The following is a 25,888-nucleotide window of genomic DNA, read 5'->3' as shown; positions in this document are numbered from 1 at the left end:
GCTGCCTGAGGCGAAAACTGAAACAACGCCCCCTTCCATGCCAATTTCTTAACCTAACCCCTTCCCTCCATCTCTACTGTTAAAGACATACTTGGAAAACATTACATAAACAGAGCTATAAATTATACAGGATAATATAGTACTACATACCTCTTACGTCCAGTGACATGTACTTTAATGTAGACATTCTCTTTCTTTATCTTCTCCATTCAGACCAGACCGCCATGATGATTTCTTTTTGGCCATCTTTCGTCTCTGTAGAGTTTGACAAACAGACATCTTAGTTTCCTAGTTTTCCAACCTCCTCCCCACCTTTTGAACACCCCATCCTGACACCTCTAATACTATGCCCACTGTGCTTCCCAATACTATACTGCAGAAACAGATAATCCCTCTGAAAATACTATTACCACACATATAGTTCCCCTACAATAATTATTGGCACACAGTGCCCTAAAAAAAAAAAAAAAAACATGTCCATCAAACTTATAGTGCCATATACATAGTGTCTTCCAAAAACAATTGTGCTTAGCTGATACTGCACCAGGGTGCCTCTTAATGTAACAATGCTCCCAAAAGTCCCACCAATAGTAATAATTCTCTGCCAGAGTGCACTATGTGGTAACAGTGCACCCAATAGTAATAATGTCCCTCATTTTGACCCCAGATGTAATAATGGCCCCCATAGTGCCCCCTCTATAATGTGTTCCTGGCCAAAAAAAAAATAACTTTTAATGTGTGCCAGTACAAAAATGCTCTTTTTTACAGCTATATTGTCCCCATAGTGCTTTTCCAGTTACAAAATAATGACCCCCACCCTATTGTGGCACAACATGTTGCCAAATAAAAATAATAAACTCAAATCTTACCTCTATTCTGCTGTCAGCAATACAGTGCAACACACAGACCTCTGCTAGTTTGTGCCCTGAGCTCTATGCAGCCTGCGCGATAATGATGACACTGGCCTCTTTATTTATTTAGTGTAGGATTATCTATTACTGAAGGGTTTGTGTCTTTTACAAATATGCATATATTTTTGTGATTTATGTAATTTTTTTATTTTTTTGCACTTAATCATTATCAATAGCTACATTTTTTTCCATTCACTGCGCTAACCACCTGACTGGTCTCAAAGGAGTTTTCTGGAAATTACTCTGTTTTCAGTTAAGCCTTGTACAGCGTATGACCCATTAAAAGCGCAATACTTACCTGCTCCCTGCCTCTCCGGTATTGTACACTGGCACTCATTCTGTCACCTTTGGTCCCCGGCATGTTTCCTTTGAGCTGGGGTACAGACATGGTCATGTGCACTGCTGCAGCCAATAACTGGCTTCAGCAGTGAGGTGTAACTGCTGAGTCACATTCCGCTTGAGGACATGTAATTCATGACCAGAAGAAGGCCAAATGGGAGCCAGGGCACAGCATTAAATAATACATGCTACAGGGTATATATTTTTTTATTTTTTTTATTAATTTTTATTTTAATTTCATAAAGACATATACATTTGTACCCAAAAAACACATCAATTCAACAGTAGAAAAATCCGTATTAACAATTAATAATTACAATTACAATTTTCTTATTTTTTATTTATTTATTTTTATTTCCCCCCTCTTTTTCCTTGTTTCTCCCCTCTCTTTGTTCTATACCCACCCACCACCCATAGGGAGAGGGAGGGGGACGATAAAGAAAAACAAAAACAAAACAAAAAAAACACCACCATATCCAGCCCTAAAGTAACCATTTTTTCCATACTTCGTCAAGATTTTTATTTTTATTTTCTATGGCCCTCCATCACCCGTTCTTCTTTAATCAAGTTATCAATTGCTTTTCTCCACTGTCCCACTGTCGGGGGATCTACCTTTACCCATTTCCTAAGTATAAGGAGTCTGGCTTGGAATAATACTTTGTTTAAGACCAATCGTATCTTTTTATTTACAGGGTATAATTAAAAACAGAAGAATTCCCAAATAACCCCTTTAACTTCCTCAGGACCTAGACATTTTTCAACTTTGGAATGCTTTTTACTTATCCAAGCGATTCTGAGACTTTCTTTTCGGGACACATCATACTTGAAGCTAGTGGTAAATTTGGGTCAATAGATTTTGCCTTATTTATAAAAACTCTAAAATGGAAGAAAAAAATAGTAATTTTCTAAATTTGAATTTCTCAGCTTTTAATTTTATTAATTAATTTAACCCCTTAAGGACCAGGCTCATTTTCACCTTAAGGACCAGGCCATTTTTTGCAAATCTGACCAGTGTCACTTTAAGTGCTCATAACTTTAAAACGCTTCGACTTACCCAGGCCGTTCTGAGATTGTTTTTTCGTCACATATTGTACTTCATGACACTGCTAAAATTGGGTCAAAAAAGTTAATTTTTTTGCATAAAAAAATACATTTTTTACCAAAAATTTTGAAAAATTAGCAAATTTCAAAGTTTCAGTTTCTCTACTTCTGTAATACATAGTAATACCCCCAAAAATTGTGATGACTTTACATTCCCCATATGTCTACTTCATGTTTGTAGCATTTTGGGAATGATATTTTATTTTTTGGGGATGTTACAATGCTTAGAAGTTTAGAAGCAAATTTTGAAATTTTTGAGAAATCTTCAAAATCCCACTTTTTATGGACCAGTTCAGGTTTGCAGTCATATTGTGAGGCTTAGATAATAGAAACCTCCCAAAAATGACCCCATTCTAGAAACTACACCCCTCAAGGTATTCAAAACTGTTTTTTCAAACTGTATTAACCCTTTAGGTCTTCCACAAGAGTTGATGGCAGATGGAGAAACAATTTTGAAATTTCTATTTTTTGGAAAATTTTCCAATATAATCAATTTTTTCCAGGAGTAAAACAAGGGTTAACTGCCAAACAACACTCAAAATGGGTTGCCCTGATTCTGTAGTTTGCAGAAACACCCCATATGTGGTCGTAAACTACTGTTTGGCCGAACGGTAGCACATAGAAGGAGGGGAACACCATATGGGTTTTGGAAGGCAGATTTTGCAGGACTGGTTTTGTTTATACCATGTCCCATTTGAAGCCCCCTGTTGCACCCCTAGAATAGAAATTTCAAAAAAGTGACTCCATCTAAGAAAGTACACCCCTCAAGGTATTCAAAACTGGGTTTACAAACTTTGTTAACCCTTTAGGTGTTCCACAAGAGTTAATGGCAGATGGAGAAACAATTTTGAAATTTCTATTTTTTGGAAATTTTTCCAATATAATCAATTTTTTCCAGGAGTAAAACAAGGGTTAACTGCCAAACAACACTCAAAATGGGTTGCCCTGATTCTGTAGTTTGCAGAAACACCCCATATGTGGTCGTAAACTACTGTTTGGCCGAACGGTAGCACATAGAAGGAGGGGAATACCATATGGGTTTTGGAAGGCAGATTTTGCAGGACTGGTTTTGTTTATACCATGTCCCATTTGAAGCCCCCTGTTGCACCCCTAGAATAGAAATTTCAAAAAAGTGACTCCATCTAAGAAAGTACACCCCTCAAGGTATTCAAAACTGGGTTTACAAACTTTGTTAACCCTTTAGGTGTTCCACAAGAGTTAATGGCAGATGGAGAAACAATTTTGAAATTTCTATTTTTTGGAAAATTTTCCAATATAATCAATTTTTTCCAGGAGTAAAACAAGGGTTAACTGCCAAACAACACTCAAAATGGGTTGCCCTGATTCTGTAGTTTGCAAAAACACCCCATATGTGGTCGTAAACTACTGTTTGGCCGAACGGTAGCACATAGAAGGAGGGGAACACCATATGGGTTTTGGAAGGCAGATTTTGCAGGACTGGTTTTGTTTATACCATGTCCCATTTGAAGCCCCCTGTTGCACCCCTAGAATAGAAATTTCAAAAAAGTGACTCCATCTAAGAAAGTACACCCCTCAAGGTATTCAAAACTGGGTTTACAAACTTTGTTAACCCTTTAGGTGTTCCACAAGAGTTAATGGCAGATGGAGAAACAATTTTGAAATTTCTATTTTTTGGAAAATTTTCCAATATAATCAATTTTTTCCAGGAGTAAAACAAGGGTTAACTGCCAAACAACACTCAAAATGGGTTGCCCTGATTCTGTAGTTTGCAAAAACACCCCATATGTGGTCGTAAACTACTGTTTGGCCGAACGGTAGCACATAGAAGGAGGGGAACACCATATGGGTTTTGGAAGGCAGATTTTGCAGGACTGGTTTTGTTTATACCATGTCCCATTTGAAGCCCCCTGTTGCACCCCTAGAATAGAAATTTCAAAAAAGTGACTCCATCTAAGAAAGTACACCCCTCAAGGTATTCAAAACTGGGTTTACAAACTTTGTTAACCCTTTAGGTGTTCCACAAGAGTTAATGGCAGATGGAGAAACAATTTAGAAATTTCTATTTTTTGGAAAATTTTCCAATATAATCAGTTTTTTCCAGGAGTAAAACAAGGGTTAACTGCCAAACAAAACTCAAAATGGGTTGCCCTGATTCTGTAGTTTGCAAAAACACCCCAAATGTGGTCGTAAACTACTGTTTGGCTAAACGGCAGGACATAGAAGAAGGGGAACGCCATACGGTTTTTGGAAGGCAGATTTTGCTGGACTGGTTTATTTACACCATGTACCCTTTCAAGCCCCCTGATGCACCCCTAGAGTAGAAACTCCATAAAAGTGACCCCATCTAGGAAACTACGGGATAAGGTGGTTGTTGTTTTGGGACAATTTTTGGGGTAAATTAGATTTTTGGTTGCTCTATATTACTCTTTTTTGAGGCAATGTAACAAAAAAATGTAATTCTAAAATTGTTTCTACATTCGCTATTTAGTTTTGTGGAACACCTAAAGGGTTAACATAGTTTGTAAAGTAATTTTTGAATACCTTGAGGGGTGTAGTTTCTTAGATGGGGTCACTTTTTTGGAGTTTCTAGTCTAGGCTACATCAGGGGGGGCTTCTAATGGGACATGGTGTAAAAAAAAAAAAACTGTCCATCAAAATCTGCCTTCCAGAAACCGTATGGAGTTCCCTTCGTTCTATGCCCTGCCGTGCGGCTATATAGCCATTTACGACCACATATGGGGTGTTTCTGCAAACTACAGAATTGGGGCAATAAATGTTTAGTTTTGTTTGGCTGTTAACCCTTGCTTTATTACCGGCAAAATGGATTTAAATTTAAATTTTGCCCAAAAATAGGTGTTTTGGCACCGTTTTTATTTTATATTTTTAACACCGTTCATCCGAGGCGTTTGGTAAAAAGTTATTTTTATAGCGACGACTTTTACGCACGCGACGATGCCCAATATGTATGGCTCTCAGACTTTGGAGACACTAAGCAGGCATCCTAAAACTGCGGCCCTCCAGATGTTGTAAAACTACAATTCCCACCATGCCCTGATGATGGCTGTAGGTTGTCTGGGCATGCTGGGAGTTATAGTTTTACAACATCTGGAGGGCCGCAGTTTGAGGATGCCTGCACTAAAACTAATATTTTTTGGGGAAAGAAAAATTGTTTTCGTGTCTCCAAAGTCTGAGAGCCATAGTGTTTTATGTTCTCTAGTGAACTGTTGGGGATTATAAAAATTTAGTACTCCATGGAAGTGTGATACTCCCTGAAGCAATCGATAATGCAGAGGCCCGGATGATCGGGGCACGTGTCACATTGAGTTGTGGTGTCCTTCCGTATCCCCCTCTTGTGACACACTCTGCACTTTTTTTGGGTTCGTCCCTTCTTTCCAGTATGGGGGACCACACCTGGAAAGTGTTGGCCAGGGACGATCCGGGCGCCTCCAGTTCCCGAGGTACTCCGGCCTGCTCTTTCCCGGTCCGAAAAGATCAGGTCTTTGAGGACTGCCTCATAGAATTGGAGGAATGTCCCTGTGCTGCCAGCGCTTCGGGATAGTACAAAAGAGTTGTACATGGCAACCTGCACCATGTAGACCGCAACTTTTTTGTACCATGCCCGGGTTTTGCGCATGGCGTTATATGGCGTGAGGACTTGATCAGAGAGATCAACTCCTCCCATATACCGATTGTAGTCGACGATACAATCGGGCTTGAGGACCGTTGCCGCGGTACCTCGCACAGGGACTGGGGTGGTGCTGTTACCGTGGATTGTGGACAGCATAAGGACATCCCTCTTGTCCTTATACCTGACCAGCAACAGGTTTCCACTGGTAAGTGCACGGGTCTCACCCCTGGGGATAGGTACCTGGAGGGGGTAGGCAGGGAGGCCGCGTTGATTTTTCCGCACGGTCCCACAAGCGAACGTGGATCTGGCGGCAAGGGACCTGAACAAGGGAATGCTGGTATAAAAGTTGTCCACGTACAAGTGGTAACCCTTATCCAGCAGTGGGTACATAAGGTCCCACACGAGTTTCCCGGTAACACCCAGAGTGGGGGGACATTCTGGTGGTTGAATCCGGGAATCTCGCCCCTCGTACACACGAAATTTGTAAGTGTACCCTGAGGTACTCTCACAAATTTTGTATAGCTTCACGCCATACCTCGCCCGCTTTGTGGGAATGTATTGGCGGAAACTGAGTCTCCCCTTGAACGCAACGAGAGACTCATCAACCGCGACCTCCCTTCCAGGTACGTAGGCCTGCTGAAATGTGGCCCCAAAGTGATCGATGACCGGCCGTATCTTGTACAGCCGGTCATAGGCAGGATCACCTCGGGGGGGACATGCTGCATTATCGGAATAATGCAGACATTTCCGGATGGCCTCAAACCGGTGACGTGTCATGACCATACTGTACAGTGGGGTCTGGTATAGGACGTCCCCACTCCAGTATTGCCTGACACTGGGTTTTTGGACTAGACCCATATGCAGCACGAGGCCCCAAAATGTCCTCATCTCGGCTGCACTGACCGGCGTCCAGCCACCGGGTCTAGCCAAAACTGAGCCTGGGTTTTGAGCGACGAACTGTTGGGCGTACAGATTCGTCTGCTCCACCATCAAATTCACCAGTGGGTTACTGAAAAAAAAAACTAAAAAAGTCTATTCTAGGGGATGCGGGGGGGGGGGGCAAGTGGCAGGGGGGGTCTGGGGTCTGAAAGTTGAAAAAAAAAAGTTTGGAATAAATGTGCTTTTTTTTTTTTTTTTTTTCTAACTTTTCCCTTCTTTCCCTGCCTAACGGTGCCTCTCCCTCACTGACCCTAACCTACCTGGGTGGCGATGGGTGCAGGAGGGTGATGGATGCCGATTTAGGGGGACACAGGAGCTGGTGCTGGACGATGCTGCACGGTCAGGGTGCTGGACAGGAAGAGGAGGGGAGAGAGGAGCGCAGGAAGTTTGAATCTCGCGCCTCTCTCCCCTGCACCAATCAGCACCCTGGACAGCGGCGTTCAGCACCAGGGCCAGCTCCGCCTCTGACTGCGGTTGGTGGTGTAAAATTACGCCACCGATCGCAGTCTTTTTCCGGTTCATCGGGTCACAGGACACCCGAATGGACCGGAAACGCAGAAAACCGCAGGTCTGAATTGACCTGCGGTTTTCTGCGATCGCCGATACGGGGGGGTCCAATGACCCCCCCCTGCGTTGTTACGGGATGCCGGCTGAATGATTTCAGCCGGCGTCCCGTTCCGATTAACCCCTGCGGCGCCGGAATGCAGATTTTAAGTCAGGACGTACCGGTACGTCCTCGGTCCTTAAGGACTCGGGAAATAGGGCGTACCGGTACGTCCTCGGTCCTTAAGGGGTTAAGGATAAATGAACCAGTTCAAATTGAACTGGGCTATTTTTCGGATAGCATATGAACGTGAACATTTTCAGGTTTGTTTCAAACAAATCCACTAACACCATTTTATTGCCCATTTCAGTGGGAAAAAAAGAATCAATAGGGAGGAAGAAGGGTTCTCACATGACCATGAGAGAAAGTAAGGGGGAGGGCTTGTCCTGATTGGCTCCCAGGCTAACAGACAGCCTGGATGAGCCAATCAGGGCTGCAGTAGGCAGGGAGGTGGCCTAGCAGAACAAGCAGAACCCCATTATGTGCTGTGAATAAGAGTGGTTGGGTCTGACAGTGTCTGCCAGGAAAATGATCTTAAGCAGTCATGGAGAATGAAAAAAATAATAATTTGGGACAGTCAAAAATCTATCAAGCTTATTGCCAGGGCGAGTGAAGGGAAAGGCTAGGATTCCAAAGACGAATTGTGTGTTGTGTACAATATAGAGAATCTGAGCATCTGACAGACAGGAAAAGAGAAGACAGGACCTATTGCTGACTGTGCCTGCTATCAGAAGTATGGGTGTACCTAAATAGCAGCTACCTGCAAGCAAATACTTTAATTTTTCCACCCATTTTCACAGAAATCCTTTTAATTAAGCTGCATATATACATGATTACTGCAGCAATACCCGTGGTGTGGCAGCAATCTCCCAGTGTGCATTAAGGTTAAATTTACCATCAAGCCTCAATGGGCTGTTTCTCTATATCCAGTTTCCACACAGTTGCAATTTTTTATTCTTTTTTTTTTTTTGGGGGGGGGGGGGGCGGGGGTCGGGGTGTTTCAGTTTAATTACCATTTACATATATTCAGTTTCCACATGGATGGAATAAAAAAATTTGGGGGATTGTTAAATGTAATTGAACCAGTATATACAGTACAGACCAAAAGGTTGGACACACCTTCTCATTCAAAGAGTTTTCTTTATTTTCATGATTATGAAAATTGTAGATTCACACTGAAGGCATCAAAACTATGAATTAACACACGTGGAATTGTATGCATAACAAAAAAGTCTGAAACAACTGAAAATATGTCATATTCTAGGTTCTTCAAAGTAGCCACCTTTTGCTTTGATTACTGCTTTGCACACTCTTGGCATTATCTTGATGAGCTTCAAGAGGTAGTCACCTGAAATGGTCTTCCAACAGTCTTGAAGGAGTTCCCAGAGATGCTTAGCACTTGTTGGCCCTTTTGCCTTCACTCTGCGGTCCAGCTCACCCCAAACCATCTTGATTGGGTTCAGGTCCGGTGACTGTGGAGGCCAGGTCATCTGGCGCAGCACCCCATCACTCTCCTTCATGGTCAAATAGCCCTTACACAGCCTGGAGGTGTGTTTGGGGTCATTGTCCTGTTGAAAAATAAATGATGGTCCAACTAAACGCAAACCGGATGGAATAGCATGCCGCTGCAAGATGCTGTGGTAGCCATGCTGGTTCAGTATGCCTTCAATTTTGAATAAATCCCCAACAGTGTCACCAGCAAAGAACCCCCACACCATCAAACCTCCTCCTCCATGCTTCACGGTGGGAACCAGGCAAGGCATGTAGAGTCCATCCGTTCACCTTTTCTGCGTCACACAAAGACACGGTGGTTGGAACGAAAGATCTCAAATTTGGACTCATCAGACCAAAGCACAGATTTCCACTGGTCTAATGTCCATTCCTTGTGTTCTTTAGCCCACACAAGTCTCTTCTGCTTGTTGCCTGTCCTTAGCAGTGGTTTCCTAGCAGATATTCTACCATGAAGGCCTGATTCACACAGTCTCCTCTTAACAGTTGTTCTAGAAAAGTGTCTGCTGCTAGAACTCTGTGTGGCATTGACCTGGTCTCTAATCTGAGCTGCTGTTAACCTGCGATTTCTGAGGCTGGTGACTCGGATGAACTTATCCTCCGCAGCAGAGGTAACTCTTGGTCTTCCTTTCCTGGGGCGGTCCGCATGTGAGACGGTTTCTTTGTAGCGCTTGATGGTTTTTGTGACTGCACTTGAGGACACTTTCAAAGTTTTCCCAATTTTTTGGACTGACTGACCTTCATTTCTTAAAGTAATGATGTCCACTTGTTTTTCTTTACTTAGCTGCTTTTTTCTTGCCAGAATGCAAATTCTAACAGTCTATTCAGTAGGACTGTCAGCTGTGTATCCACCTGACTTCTCCACAACGCAACTGATGGTCCCAACCCCATTTATAAGGCAAGAAATCCCACTTACACCTGTGAATTGAAAACCATTTCAGGTGACTACCTCTTGAAGCTCATCAAGAGAATGCCAAGAGTGTGCCAAGCAGTTATAAAAGCAAAAGGTGGCTACTTTGAAGAACCTAGAATATTACATATTTTCACTTGTTTCACACTTTTTTGTTATTTATATTATTCCACATGTGTTAATTCATAGTTTTTATGCCTTCAGTGTGAATCTACAATTTTCATAGTCATGAAAATAAAGAAAACTCTTTGAATGAGAAGGTGTGTCCAGACTTTTGGTCTGTACTGTACAGGTCCTTCTAAAAAAATTAGCATATTGTGATAAAGTTCATTATTTTCTGTAATGTACTGATAAACATTAGACTTTCATATATTTTAGATTCATTACACACCAACTGAAGTAGTTCAAGCCTTTTATTGTTTTAATATTGATGATTTTGGCATACAGCTCATGAAAACCCAAATTTCCTATCTAAAAAAATTAGCATATTTCATCCGACCAATAAAAGAAAAGTGTTTTTAATACAAAAAAAGTCAACCTTCAAATAATTATGTTCAGTTATGCACTCAATACTTGGTCGGGAATCCTTTTGCAGAAATGACTGCTTCAATGCAGCGTGGCATGGAGGCAATCAGCCTGTGGCACTGCTGAGGTGTTATGGAGGCCCAGGATGCTTCGATAGCGGCCTTAAGCTCATCCAGAGTGTTGGGTCTTGCGTCTCTCAACTTTCTCTTCCCAATATCCCACAGATTCTCTATGGGGTTCAGGTCAGGAGAGTTGGCAGGCCAATTGAGCACAGTAATACCATGGTCAGTAAACCATTTACCAGTGGTTTTGGCACTGTGAGCAGGTGCCAGGTCGTGCTGAAAAATAAAATCTTCATCTCCATAAAGCTTTTCAGCAGATGGAAGCATGAAGTGCTCCAAAATCTCCTGATAGCTAGCTGCATTGACCCTGCCCTTGATAAAACACAGTGGACCAACACCAGCAGCTGACATGGCGCCCCAGACCATCGACTACTGTGGGTACTTGACACTGGACTTCAGGCATTTTGGCATTTCCCTCTCCCCAGTCTTCCTCCAGACTCTGGCACCTTGATTTCCGAATGACATGCAACAGTCCAGTGCTGCTTCTCTGTAGCCCAGGTCAGGCGCTTCTGCCGCTGTTTCTGGTTCAAAAGTGGCTTGACCTGGGGAATGCGGCACCTGTAGCCCATTTCCTGCACACGCCTGTACACGGTGGCTCTGGATGTTTCTACTCCAGACTCAGTCCACTGCTTCCGCAGGTCCCCCAAGGTCTGGAATCGGTCCTTCTCCACAATCTTCCTCAGGGTCCGGTCACCTCTTCTCGTTGTGCAGCGTTTTCTGCCACACTTTTTCCTTCCCACAGACTTCCCACTGGGGTGCCTTGATACAGCACTCTGGGAACAGCCTATTCGTTCAGAAATTTCTTTCTGTGTCTTACCCTCTTGCTTGAGGGTGTCAATGATGGCCTTCTGGACAGCAGTCAGGTCGGCAGTCTTACCCATGATTGCGGTTTTGAGTAATGAACCAGGCTGGGAGTTTTTAAAAGTCTCAGGAATCTTTTGCAGGTGTTTAGAGTTAATTAGTTGATTCAGATGATTAGGTTAATAGCTCGTTTAGAGAACCTTTTCATGATATGCTAATTTTTTTAGATAGGAATTTGGGGTTTTCATGAGCTGTATGCCAAAATCATCAATATTAAAACAATAAAAGGCTTGAACTACTTCAGTTGGTGTGTAATGAATCTAAAATATATGAAAGTCTAATGTTTATCAGTACATTACAGAAAATAATGAACTTTATCACAATATGCTAATTTTTTGAGAAGGACCTGTATATAATACTACAAGAAACAAGGAATAGCAGAAATCTACCTGTGCATATTAACGAGAACTTGAGCGTCTGTTTATGTAAATTCACACAGTCACAATTTAAATTATTTTGGAGGGCGTTTACTTTAATTAAGCTGCACATATATGTGATTATATGTGCCCTGGTGTGGCAGCAATCTACCAGTGTGTATTAAGGTGAAATTTACTGTCAAGCCTCAGTTGTCCGTCTACGTATATTCAGTTTCCATGCAATCATAATCAAATTTTTTTTTGGGGTGGGTTGAATTTAATTAAGCTGCATATATACTGTATGCGATTACTGTAGCAATACCCCAGGGGTGGCAGAAATCAACCAGCGTGTATTAAGGTGAAATTTAGCGTCAAGCCTCAATTGTCCCTTTACATATATATTTAGTTTTCACGCGTTTTGGAATTTTAATTTTTTGGGGGGGATTGTTAAATGTAATTAAATCAGCATATATAATTGATTACTACAAGACACAAGGTATAGCAACCAGTGTGTATTAATGAGAGATTGAGCAGCAAGTGTCTGTTAAATCACTAAAACAGGAGGATAGCAAGGAAGTATTGAAAAACTATAAGAAAAATAAATACAATATGTAAAAGGCAAATAATAGCAACCAAACTGGAGACAGACAGATTAATTGCCATATAGAGTAAAACTAACCTGAAATGATCTTCAATTATATAAATAGTAAAAAGTATAAATTTGAAGGTGTCAGCCATTTACAGAATGATGAGGGGGGAGTTGCAGAGAGCGATGAGGACAAAGCAAAGCTATAAAAAAAATTTTTTTCTCCACTGTACTTACTGAGGAAAATAAACTGTTAGATAACAGCGTGTAAATTCCCCATTAAAAGTGGTCTGTCTGACCCAGGAAGAAGTGCAGCAGCATCTTAAAAAGATTAAAATGGACAAATTCCTGGGACCAGATGGCATACTCCCCCATATCCCAAGAGACTTAAGTAATGTCATAAACAGACCCTTATTTCTGATATAATGACAGGGAGTGTTTCACAGCATTGGCGCTTAGCAAATGTGGTGCTAATATTCACAAAGGGGCCGAGAAGCACAGAGCCGAGAAGCTATAGCCCGGTAAGTTTAACATGGGTAGAGATGAGCGAATCCAAGCTGACGAAGTGGAATTCGATCCAAATTTCAGGAAAAATTTGATTTGCACCGAAGCCAAATGGCTGCTGCACGTGTGAGGACATGGAGCAAGGAACTCTGGGAAGGCGGGATCACCCATAATGCTATGCATGCAGCCAATCAGCAGCCAGCCTTGTAATGTCACAGCCCTATAAATAGCCTCAGCCATCTTGGATTCTGCCATCTTCCAGTGTGCTTAGTGCAGGGAGAGACATCAGCAGGCATCTGCAAAAAAATACGATTTACAACTGCAGGGAAAGATTATTCAAGGTGTAGGGAAAGGATAGGGAGGAATCATTCCACAGCATTTTTGTTGAACAGGGTTCAGTAGAGGAGGTTACAGCCTGGGTAATAGGAACAATCCTATTACACCTTGCTGCACTGACTGGGGATCCAAATTGTCATTATACAGCTCTGTAAGTCCAGCAAACCGTTCTTATTAGGGTGCAAGTGCTGTTTGATACAGGCATTAACAGTGTTTATTGCAAGGAAATATTTATATGTCTTATTTGCCCTTGTGCAGTGCAGTTATATGTTCTAAAGCATTTGTATTAGTGGGAAAACGAGGGCTTATTTGCCGTTGTGTGGTAAAGTGCTAAATTGCAGCCCTTTTTGTCATGTATTAGTGGCAAAAGTAAAATGTATTTGCCGTTCAGCAGTGCAGTTATATTGTCACGGAAGGTGTACAGAAAACTAGAAGGCACAAAATGAAGATCCGACTGACTGGATCCAAAACTAAGGAACCAAAGGGAGAGCCCTGCAACAGACCTGGCTCTCTCCCTAAATGCTCAGCCTATGCAAAAATCTCAATAGTAGATGATCGCATATCCTCGTTCCTCGACTGTATAACACCTGAACACCCTACAATAGTGAGGGGACACGACCACCGGCTCCCTACATTTGATACAGAGGGAGTCAGGGTCACCTGGGATCCAGGAAACAGGAAAACACAAATGAATAAACAAAACGTATCTGTAGAAGACTCAGTAGTAGCATCCAGCATGCACACACTCCAGGAAGTATAAACTGCAAAGTGATGCAGTATGGGAAGGGATTTAAAGGGATGCAATCAGTGCAACTTCATGACAGCTGAGAGAGGCTAACGAGATGAGAAAGCGAAAGCAAAACAAAAGGAACCTCAAGGAGGAGGTTCTGAAGAACGTCTGTCAGAGCTTCTCAGATGTCTGGTAGTGACAGTACCCTTCCTTCTACGAGTGGCCTCCGGACACTCAGAGCCCACCTTCTCAGGATGGGACCTATGGAAAGCCCTGATAAGACGAGTGACCTTAATGTCCGTCACTGGGACCCACATCCTCTCCTCAGGACCATAACCCTCCCAATGAACGAGGTACTGGAGAGAACCGCGGACAACACGAGAATCCACAATCCTAGAGACCCGAAATTCAAGATTACCATCAACCACAATCGGAGGAGGAGGCAAAGACGAGGGTACAATGGGTTGGACATAAGGTTTTAATAAGGACTTATGAAAAACATTATGGATCTTCCAAGTCTGAGGAAGATCAAGACGGTAGGCAACAGGATTGATGACGGACAAGATTTTGTAAGGCCCAATAAACTTAGGACCCAACTTCCAGGAGGGAACCTTCAATTTGATATTCTTAGTAGACAACCACACCAGATCACCAACATTCAGGTCCGGACCAGGCACACGTCTCTTATCCGCCACACGCTTATATCTCTCACTCATGCTCTTTAGATTATCCTGAATCTTTTGCCAGATACAGTTGCAAGAAAAAGTATGTGAACCCTTTGGAATGATATGGATTTCTGCACAAATTGGTCATAAAATGTGATCTGATCTTCATCTAAGTCTCAACAATAGACAATCACAGTCTGCTTAAACTAATAACACACAAAGAATTAAATGTTACCATGTTTTTATTGAACACTTCATGTAAACATTCACAGTGAGGATGGAAAAAGTATGTGAACCCTTGGATTTAATAACTGGTTGAACCTCCTTTGGCAGCAATAACTTCAACCAAACATTTCTTGTAGTTGCAGATCAGACGTGCACAACGGTCAGGAGTAATTCTTGACCATTCCTCTTTACAGAACGGTTTCAGTTCAGCAATATTCTTGGGATGTCTGGTGTGAATCGCTTTCTTGAGGTCATGCCACAGCATCTCAATCGGGTTGAGGTCAGGACTCTGACTGGGCCACTTCAGAAGGCGTATTTTCTTCTGTTTAAGCCATTCTGTTGTTGATTTACTTCTATGCTTTGGGTCGTTGTCCTGTTGCAACACCCATCTTCTGTTGATCTTCAGCTGGTGGACAGATAGCCTTAAGTTCTCCTGCAAAATGTCTTGATAAACTTGGGAATTCATTTTTCCTTCGATGATAGCAATCCGTCCAGGCCCTGATGCAGAAAAGCAGCCCCAAACCATGATGCCCCCACCACCATACTTCACAGTTGGGATGAGGTTTTGATGTTGGAGTGCTGTGACTCTTTTTCTCCACACATAGTGTTGTGTGTTTCTTCCAAACAACTCAACTTTGGTTTCATCTGTCCACAGAATATTTTGCCAGTACTGCTGTGGAACATACAGGTGTCTTGTGCAAACTGTACACGTGCAGCAATGTATTTTCTGGTCAGCAGTGGCTTCCTCTGTGGTATCCTCCCATGAAATCCATTCTTGTTTAGTGTTTTACGTACCGTAGATTCGCTAACAAGGATGTTAGCATATGCCAGAGACTTTTGTAAGTCTTTAGCTGACACTCTAGGATTCTTCTTCACCTCATTGAGCAGTCTGCGCTGTGCTCTTGCAGTCATCTTTACAAGACGGTCACTCCTAGGGAGAGTAGCAGCAGTGCTGAACTTTCTCCATTTATAGACAATTTGTTTTACCGTGGACTGATGGACAGCAAGGCTTTTGGAGATACTTTTATAACCCTTTCCAGCTTTATGCAAGTCAACAATTCTTAATCGTAGGTCTTCTGAGAGCTCTTTTGTGCGAGGCATTATTCACATCAGGCAATGCTTCTTGTGAAAAGCAAACCCAGAACTGGTGTGTGTTTTTTATAGAAAAGGGCAGCTGTAACCAACACCTCCAATCTCATCTCATTGATTGGACTCCAGTTGGCTGACACCTCACTCCATTTAGCTCTTGGAGATGTTATTAGTCTAGGGGTTCACATACTTTTTACACCTGCACTGTGAATGTTTACATGGTGTGTTCAATAAAAACATGGTAACATTTAATTCTTTGTGTGTTATTAGTTTAAGCAGACTGTGATTGTCTATTGTTGTGACTTAGATGAAGATCAGATTACATTTTATGACCAATTTGTGCAAAAATCCATATCATTCCAAAGGGTTCACATACTTTTTCTTGCAACTGTAGATGACAAAGACGAGGAGAATCTGTCCTCATCAGGTAAACCAGAAGACCCCTCTCCAGAGAATGTCCCAAACTGCGGATGAAACCCATATGCACCAAAAAATGTTGACTTATCAGAGGACTCCTGACGACGGTTATTTAAAGCAAACTCAGCAAGGGACAAAAAAGAACACCAATCCTCCTGATTCTCCACCACAAAACAGCGCAGATATGTCTCCAGATTCTGATTGACGCGCTCTGTCTGGCCATTCGACTGTGGGTGGAAAGCAGAAGAGAATGACAACTGAACCCCCAAGCGAGAACAGAAAGCCTTCCAGCATCTGGAAACAAACTGCGTGCCCCTATCAGAGACTATGTCTGAAGGAATACCATGCAATTTGACAATGTGATCAAAAAATGCCTGCGCCAGCGTCTTAGCATTGGGTAAGCCAGGAAAAGGAATGAAATGCACCATTTTGCTAAAACGGTCCACCACCACCAGAATCACAGTCTTCCCCGAGGAACGAGGCAGGTCCGTAATGAAGTCCATGGACAGATGTGTCCAAGGACGGGAAGGAATGGGTAACGGAAGGAGAGGACCTGATGGCCGTAAATGAGGGACTTTGGCACGAGCGCAGGTCTCGCAGGCTGCCACAAAACCCTCAACCGACTTACGAAGCACCAGCCACCAGAATCTCCGAGCGATGAGTTCCACTGTGGCTCTTGCCCCCTGGTGCCCAGCAAGGACAGTATCGTGGTGCTCCTTCAAAATCTTGTGTCTTAAAGCGAGAGGCACAAACAACCTCCCAGTAGGACAAAGATCAGGAGCCTTTGACTGGGCTACCTGAACCTCTGCCTCCAATTCAGGATAAAGAGCAGAGACCACCACACCTTCAGCCAAAATGAGACCCGGGTCTTCAAAATTCCCACCTCTCGGAAAACAGCGTGACAGGGCATCCGCCTTCACATTCTTAACCCCAGGGCGGAACTTGACAACAAAATTAAACCTTTAAAAGAACAAAGACCATCTGGCCTGTCTCGGGTTCAGACGCTTGGCTGACTCCAAGTAGGCCAGATTCTTATGGTCAGTAAACACGGTAATAGGGTGTCTGGCTCCCTCTAGCCAATGGCGCCATTCCTCAAAAGCTAACTTGATGGCCAACAACTCCCTATCTCCTACATCGTAATTTCTCTCTGCGGATGAGAGTTTCTTCGAGAAAAAGGCACACGGTCGCCATTTGGCAGGAGAGGGACCCTGAGACAAGACCGCACCCACACCCACCTCAGAAGCGTCCACCTCAACTATGAAGGACAGAGAAATATCAGGTTGTACCAAGATGGGAGCAGAAGCAAAACCCTCCTTGATATTAGATATTAGAAAAAGATATTAGATATTAGAAAAAAACTACCCCCTTTCTAGTCATATCAGTGAGTGGTTTAACAACAGAGGAATAATTCAAAATAAACTTCCTGTAATAATTGGCAAAACCCAAAAAACGCATCAGCGCCTTCTGATTCTCAGGAAGCTCCCACTCAAGCACAGCGCGGATCTTCTCGGGGTCCATGCGAAAACCAGAAGCGGAGAGAAGAAACCCCAGAAATTGAATTTCTGGAACCGCAAACACACATTCTTCCAGTTTAGCGTACAATTTATTCTCCCGCAGGATGAGCAAGACCTGACGTAAGTGTTCCTTATGAGTTTTGAAATCAGGAGAAAAAATCTAAATGTCATCAAGATACACTAATACAAATTTCCCCATTAAATGATAAAAAATGCTGTTCACAAAATGCTGAAAGACGGCTGGAGCATTCATCAAACTAAAAGGCATAACCAAATTCTCAAAATGGCCCTCAGGGGTATTGAAGGCCGTCTTCCATGCGTCTCCTTCTCTGACCCTGACCAGGTTGTATGCCCCTCTTAGATCCAACTTGGAAAAAAATTTTGCCCCAACAATCTGGTTAAACAGGTCCGGGATCAGAGGAAGCGGATAAAGGTCACAAATTGTGATACTGTTCAGCTCCCTGAAATCCAGACATGGTCTTAAAGAACCATCTTTTTTCTTAACAAAGAAAAAACCAGCGGCAACAGGTGTAATGACCGGCAACACACACAGGGAGGAAAACAGGGAAAGCCCTGCACAAGGGAGAGGGAAAGGTGGTGACCCCTAACTCACCTTGCAGCTGGTACCTGCCTGCCCTGTCGTCCCTAGACGGGTTCCTCACCCGTGCGGCGATCACGTGCCTAAACCCTGGCTTTCCCTGAAATGAGCCCTAGATAATGAACGGGCCGGTGGGTTCGCTAGTCCTCACCACTGCACTAAGAGGGAAACACCAGGGAGAGGACAGACAAACACAGACAAACACAAACACCCAGGTGGACGGCAACAATTGTCCACAAAGGTCCAACAGGGATCCGGAGGGTAGCGTTCTAAGGCAACACTCAGAGAACGCAGCAACACAGCTCCAGTGTGTCAGAATAGATGTCCAGGCAGGAAGCTCTATATCTGGCAACCAGAGAAGTGTGAGAGGGGAATATAAGGAGGATTGGGAGTGCTGGACAAGGAACAGCTGAGAGAAGGAGCTACGGATCCCTGAGTGAGCCAAAAGGGTTTGTAAAGCAAACCCAGAAAGCTACAATAAGGAAACTTCCCTATCTGACATAGAGCGTGCAGCCAACCGCTGCGACCTCCTGACCCCGGGTACAACGGAGTCAGGCGTGGCTCCTGACACCCTCGTGACAGTACCCCCCTCTCTACGAGGGGCCTCCGGACACTCAGGACCAGGTCTCTCAGGATGAGAGGCATGAAAAATCTGGACTAGCCTGTCGGCGTTTACCTCAGACGCAGGAACCCACATTCTTTCCTCGGGACCGTAACCTCTCCAGTGCACCAGATATTGGAGAGAGCGGTGGACCCGACGAGAATTAACAATTTTGGATATCTGAAATTCCAAACTACCATCCACGACAACAGGAGGGGGTGGCAGCGGTGACGGTTCTAGAGGTGGAACATATTTTTTGAGTAACGACTTATGAAAGACATTATGGATTTTAAAAGTCTGAGGTAACTCCAGGCGAAAAGCCACGGGGTTGATGATGGCTACAATCTTGTAAGGACCAATAAACCTAGGACCCAGTTTCCAAGAGGGAACCTTCAACTTGATATTCCTTGTAGACAGCCACACATAGTCATTCACTCCTAGGTCCGGACCTGGCGACCGTCTCTTATCAGCCATGCATTTGTATTTACCTCCCATATTTTTCAAGTTAGCTTGCACCTTCTGCCATACTGATGAAAGAGATGACGAAAACCGTTCCTCTTCGGGAACCCCAGAAGACCCCCCCTCTTTGAAAGTACAGAATTGGGGATGAAAACCATATGCACCAAGAAAAGGTGACTTGCCAGTGGATTCCTGACGGCGATTATTTATGGCAAACTCAGCTAACGGTAAATATGACGACCACAACTCTTGGTTTTCAGACACAAAACTTCTTAGATATGTCTCCAGGTTTTGGTTGGTACGCTCAGTCTGTCCATTCGACTGAGGATGGAAAGCTGAGGAAAAGGACAAGTGAACCCCCAAACGGGAACAAAAAGCTTTCCAAAATTTAGAAATAAACTGGGTTCCCCGGTCCGAAACAACATCGGAGGGGACCCCGTGAAGCTTCACGATCTCACTGACGAATACCTGAGCAAGAGTCTTAGCATTAGGTAGTGCGGGTAACGCAATGAAGTGTGCCATTTTGCTAAACCTGTCCACTACTACCAAAATCACTGTTTTACCCGCAGACAAAGGTAAGTCAGTGATAAAATCCATAGACAGATGTGTCCATGGTCTATTGGGAATGACGAGTGGTAATAGAGACCCTGCAGGACGTGTATGTGAAACTTTTGCGCGCGCACAGGTAGAACAAGAAGACACAAAATCCAATACATCCTGACGCAACCTTGGCCACCAAAAACGACGAGACAATAGCTCTAAGGTTGCTTTACTACCCGGGTGCCCAGCAAGTGCCGAATTATGATGTTCCTTTAATAATTCGAGACGTAGGTTCAACGGTACAAACAACTTCTCTGAAGGGCAAGAGACCGGGGTGTCCCCCTGGGCCTCTAACACCTTCCCCTCCAAGGCAGAGTGTACCGCAGAGACAACTACTCCTCTTTGTAGAATGGGTACCGGATCACTCACATTACCCCCTCCAGGGAAACAACGAGATAGTGCATCAGCCTTGGTATTCTTTACCCCAGGACGATAGGTAATCACAAAGTTAAACCTGGTAAAAAATAGCGACCACCTAGCCTGTCTAGGGGTGAGACGCTTAGCTGATTCGAGGTACAGCAGATTTTTGTGGTCCGTAAACACAGTGACGGGGTGGACTGCCCCCTCTAAAAAGTGACGCCACTCCTCAAACGCAAGTTTAATAGCTAACAGTTCCCTATTGCCAATATCGTAGTTCTGTTCCGCTGCAGATAGTTTTTTAGAAAAGAAAGCACAAGGACGCCATTTGCCAGGAGACGGACCCTGAGACAGCACAGCCCCCACTCCCACCTCTGATGCATCGACTTCAACAATAAAAGGCTGGGAGACATCAGGTTGGACTAGTACAGGTGCCGAGGTAAACCTCTCTTTTAGAGAGGAAAACGCCATTTTGGCGGCGTCAGACCATTTAGAAAAATCAGTCCCCTTCCTAGTCATGTCAGTAAGGGGTTTTACGATCACCGAATAATTTTTAATGAATTTCCTATAGAAATTCGCAAAGCCCAAGAACCGTTGTAGTGCTTTGAGGTTCTCAGGAAGATCCCAATCCAAAATTGCCTGGACCTTCCTAGGATCCATACGGAAACCTGACGCAGATAAATAATAACCTAGGAATTGTATTTCCTGAACGGCGAAGACACATTTTTCAATTTTAGCATATAATTCATTCGTCCGTAGGACCTGTAGTACTTGTCTGACATGCTCCTCATGTGTTTTCAGATCAGACGAATAAATTAAGATATCATCTAGGTATATTACCACAAACCTGCCGATGAGATGACTAAAAATGTCATTAACGAAATGTTGAAAGACGGCAGGAGCATTGGTCAGGCCGAAAGGCATAACTAGATTTTCATAATGCCCCTCAGGGGTGTTAAAAGCTGTTTTCCACTCATCCCCCTCTTTAATACGAATCAGATTGTAGGCCCCCCTAAGATCGAGTTTGGAGAACCACCTAGCACCCGCAATCTGTTTTTTTTTTTTTTTTTTTTTTTTTTCAACAAAAATTTATTGGAAAACCACTACAAAACATTTTTTACAGACATTTTTACAATCTCTCAATTCTTAGTGTCCCAACTAATTATATATAATTATAATATATTCAATTCATCTTTTCTTTCATTTAGAGAAACCCTCCCCTCCCTCCCCCCTAATCCCTAATCCCTAATCTGTGGTGCGTCAAAGCAGGCCCCCCGTAAATAAACCAACTTGACCTCGACTAATCAATCAATCTTCCAGCCATCCCATATCTTGTTCCACTGTTCCTCAACCTCCCTCCGTTTATATAAAATTTTCTCGTAGTTTTTAACCTTATCGGTTAGGTTTATCCATGTGTTGATGTCTGGAGTGGAACGGGCAAACCAGGTCCGGCTGATCAGTACTCTAGCCAGCATCAATATTCTACTCAGGAAGATCTTTTGATACTTATGATTTTTTAATTTGGAAAGATCATTAAGCACGAATACTTGTGGTTCAAAAGGAATTCGAATTTTTAATTTGTAGATAATACAGTTATTGATGTTATTCCAGTAGTTTGTGAGTTCTGGACAAGTCCATATCATATGGAGGAAGTCCGCTCCTACAATGTCACATTTGGGGCAGTTGGACATATCTCTTAACCCACATTTATTCATCCATAAGGGAGTAATATCTGGTTAAACAGGTCAGGAATGAGAGGAAGAGGGTATGGGTCTCGGATGGTTATCCGATTTAATTCACGAAAATCTAGGCAAGGACGCAGGCCCCCATCTTTCTTTTTAACAAAGAAAAACCCTGCAGCCACGGGTGAAGAAGAGGGTCTGATGTGTCCCTTAGCCAAGCTCTCGGAGATATAATCTTTCATGGCTTGTCTCTCTGGACCTGAAAGATTATATAACCTGGTCTTGGGTAATTTTGCGCCGGGAATGAGGTTAACCGGGCAATCATAAGGACGATGAGGTGGTAACTTCTGAGAACCCTTTTCAGAAAAAAAGGCCTCAAAGTCCGAAACAAATGTAGGTAGGGTAGTTATGGAGGCGACTAAGCAATTGCTATTTAAGCAATTTTCTCTGCACGGCTCACTCCACTCCAATATCTCCCTGGCCTGCCAATCCACCACTGGATTGTGCGCTACCAACCAGGGTAGGCCCAGCACCACCGGAGTGGGAAGCCCCTCCAGAACATAACATGAAAGCATCTCGTTATGGTGGTCCCCTACCCGAAGGTGTAAATTATGAACGATGTGGGTGAGGTTTCTCTGAGACAGAGGAGCAGAATCTATAGCAAATATGGGAATAGGTCTCTGTAACGTACAGAGAGACAAACCCATAGTGCGGGCAAAATGGGCATCTATCAAATTTACCCCTGCTCCACTGTCTAGAAAGAAAGAAACAGTCTCCGTCTTATCACCAAAAACAATAACCGCTGGCAACACAAATTGCGATGTACGTATGGAGGAAACGTATACCCCCCGGCTGACATCCTCCACACAGCCTGGGGTTAGTAGTTTTCCGACGGTTTTTTTGTTTCTGAGGAAAGAAGGACAGACGTTAATGAAATGACCCCTCTCCCCACAAAAAAAACAACCCCCACGCCTGCGGCGAACCTCAGGAGGACGGACCTGACGAGTAGTTCCTCCTAGCTGCATAGGCTCGTCTATGTCCGTACAGACTAACTGCTGCTTGGGAGGGGTTATCAATGGCTCCGGTTTTTTCAACCTGTCCCTAAGGCGTCTATCTATACGGATAGAAAGGGACATAACTGCATCAAGGGAAAAGGGGGTCTCATACAATGCAAGCGCATCCTTAACCCTTTCGGATAACCCAGAGCAGAACTGACTCCTGAGAGCCGGGTCGTTCCATTAGGTATCCGTAGCCCACCTACGGAAGTCAGAGCAATACTTCTCTACCGGCCGCTCTCCTTGTAGGAGTCTCCGTAATTTTGATTCAGCCAGTGCGACTCGGTCAGGGTCGTCATATATGAGACCCAAGGCCCCGAAAAACTCATCCACTGACCGAAGAGCCTGGGAATCAGTAGGTAAAGAGAACGCCCAGGACTGCGGGTCCCCCTGCAGCAGGGAAATAACAACCCCCACCCGCTGTTCTTCATTACCAGAGGAGTAAGGACGCAGTTTAAAGTATAGTTTACAGGCCTCACGGAACGTCAAAAACTTGTCCCTTCCCCCAGAAAATCTGTCAGGGAGAGGGACCTTGGGTTCCGCAACAACCTGGTTACCAGTAGCAACCGCTGGGCTTGCGGTCTGTTGTAATTGCTGCTGTTGCTGGAGGACCGACGCCTTCAATCCTGCCACCTCCAAAGACAGGCCATAAAATTGTTCGGACAGAGCAGCAATTGGATCCATACTGGATTCTAAGTAGGTAAAAAAATTTTTTTTTTTTTTTACCTACACAAAAATAAGGGCCAGATATAATGTAATGACCGGTAACACACACAGGGAGGAAAACAGGGAAAGCCCTGCACAAGGGAGAGGGAAAGGTGGTGACCCCTAACTCACCTTGCAGCTGGTACCTGCCTGCCCTGTCGTCCCTAGACGGGTTCCTCACCCGTGCGGCGATCACGTGCCTAAACCCTGGCTTTCCCTGAAATGAGCCCTAGATAATGAACGGGCCGGTGGGATCGCTAGTCCTCACCACTGCACTAAGAGGGAAACACCAGGGAGAGGACAGACAAACACAGACAAACACAAACACCCAGGTGGACGGCAACAATTGTCCACAAAGGTCCAACAGGGATCCGGAGGGTAGCGTTCTAAGGCAACACTCAGAGAACGCAGCAACACAGCTCCAGTGGGTCAGAATAGATGTCCAGGCAGGAAGCTCTATATCTGGCAACCAGAGAAGTGTGAGAGGGGAATATAAGGAGGATTGGGAGTGCTGGACAAGGAACAGCTGAGAGAAGGAGCTACGGATCCCTGAGTGAGCCAAAAGGGTTTGTAAAGCAAACCCAGAAAGCTACAATAAGGAAACTTCCCTATCTGACATAGAGCGTGCAGCCAACCGCTGCGACCTCCTGACCCCGGGTACAACGGAGTCAGGCGTGGCTCCTGACACCCTCGTGACAACAGGTGACTTCAAGGGGTCGTATGTGTCCCTTTCTCAGACTCTCAGAGATATAAGCACGCATAGCGACCCTTTCAGGTTGGGAGAGATTGTATAAACAAGATTTAGGCAGCTTGGCGCCTGGGATGAGATTAATAGGGCAATCATACTCCCTGTGAGGGGGCAAGTCCTGAACACCACTCTCAGAAAACACATCCGAAAATTCAGAGAGAAAAGATGGTACAGTCTTTGTAGAAACCTCAGAAACAGATGTCGTGAGGCAATTCTCTCTGCAAAAGTCACTCCAACCATTTATTTGCATCGCTTGCCAATCAATAGTGGGGTTATGTTTAGTGAGCCAGGCTAGCCCCAACACTAGAGGAGTAGGCAACCCGCTTAGGACGAAACATGACACATCCTCAACATGAGTATCACTCACAATCAAACGGATATTGTGAACTATGCCCTTTAACGATTTCTGAGAAAGTGGAACGGAATCAATAGCAAAAACAGGTATATCCTTTCCCAAAGTGCATACCTGGAAACCATGAGTTATAGAAAATTGATTATCAATGAGATTGACAGCTGCTCCACTATTTACAAAAATCTCACAAAAAATGTTATTGCTCTCTAGCGCCACCCTGGCAGGTAGGACAAAACAGGAACTACAAGCAAACGGAAAACCTTCAATTTCCGCATCAACCTTGCCAATAGTAACAGATGGAACGTTTTTAGAGGAATTTTTTCTTTTTGTTTCTTTATTACTCTCAAAAAACTGCCTGAATCTCCTAGAGGGACAAACATTTGCCAAATGATTTATACCTCCACAACAGAAACAAACCTTCCTATGAGAGCTGAATCCTCTATTGTCAGAGGCAAGCAAACCCAGCTGCATGGGCCCCTGCTCAGAAGGGATTGAGAGCGACTGAGACCCCTGTGCACTGAATGAGACCGCCACACTGTCCTTGGACTGAGTATGACAGGAAGGAGTGATCTCTCCTCTCTCTCTAAGACGCCTGTCAATACGAACAGCCCGAGACATGGCAGAGTCCAAGGAGGTAGGTCTCTCATGAAAGGCAAATGCATCTTTCAATCCCTCTGAAAGACCATGGCAAAATTGACTTCGGAGTGCAGAATCATTCCAACCAGTATCAGTTGCCCATCTCCGAAATTCTGAAGAGTATATCTCTGTGGACTGTTTACCCTGGCATAAAAGACGTAGTCTAGACTCAGCCAGAGCAATACGATCCGGATCATCATATATCTGACCGAGGGCTAAACAAAAATTCATCCACTGAACAG

The sequence above is a fragment of the Bufo gargarizans genome, chromosome 2 (genome assembly GCF_014858855.1).
Source record: "Bufo gargarizans isolate SCDJY-AF-19 chromosome 2, ASM1485885v1, whole genome shotgun sequence".
NCBI classification, from domain to species: Eukaryota; Metazoa; Chordata; class Amphibia; order Anura; family Bufonidae; genus Bufo; species Bufo gargarizans.
This window is presented reverse-complemented; position numbering follows the sequence as displayed.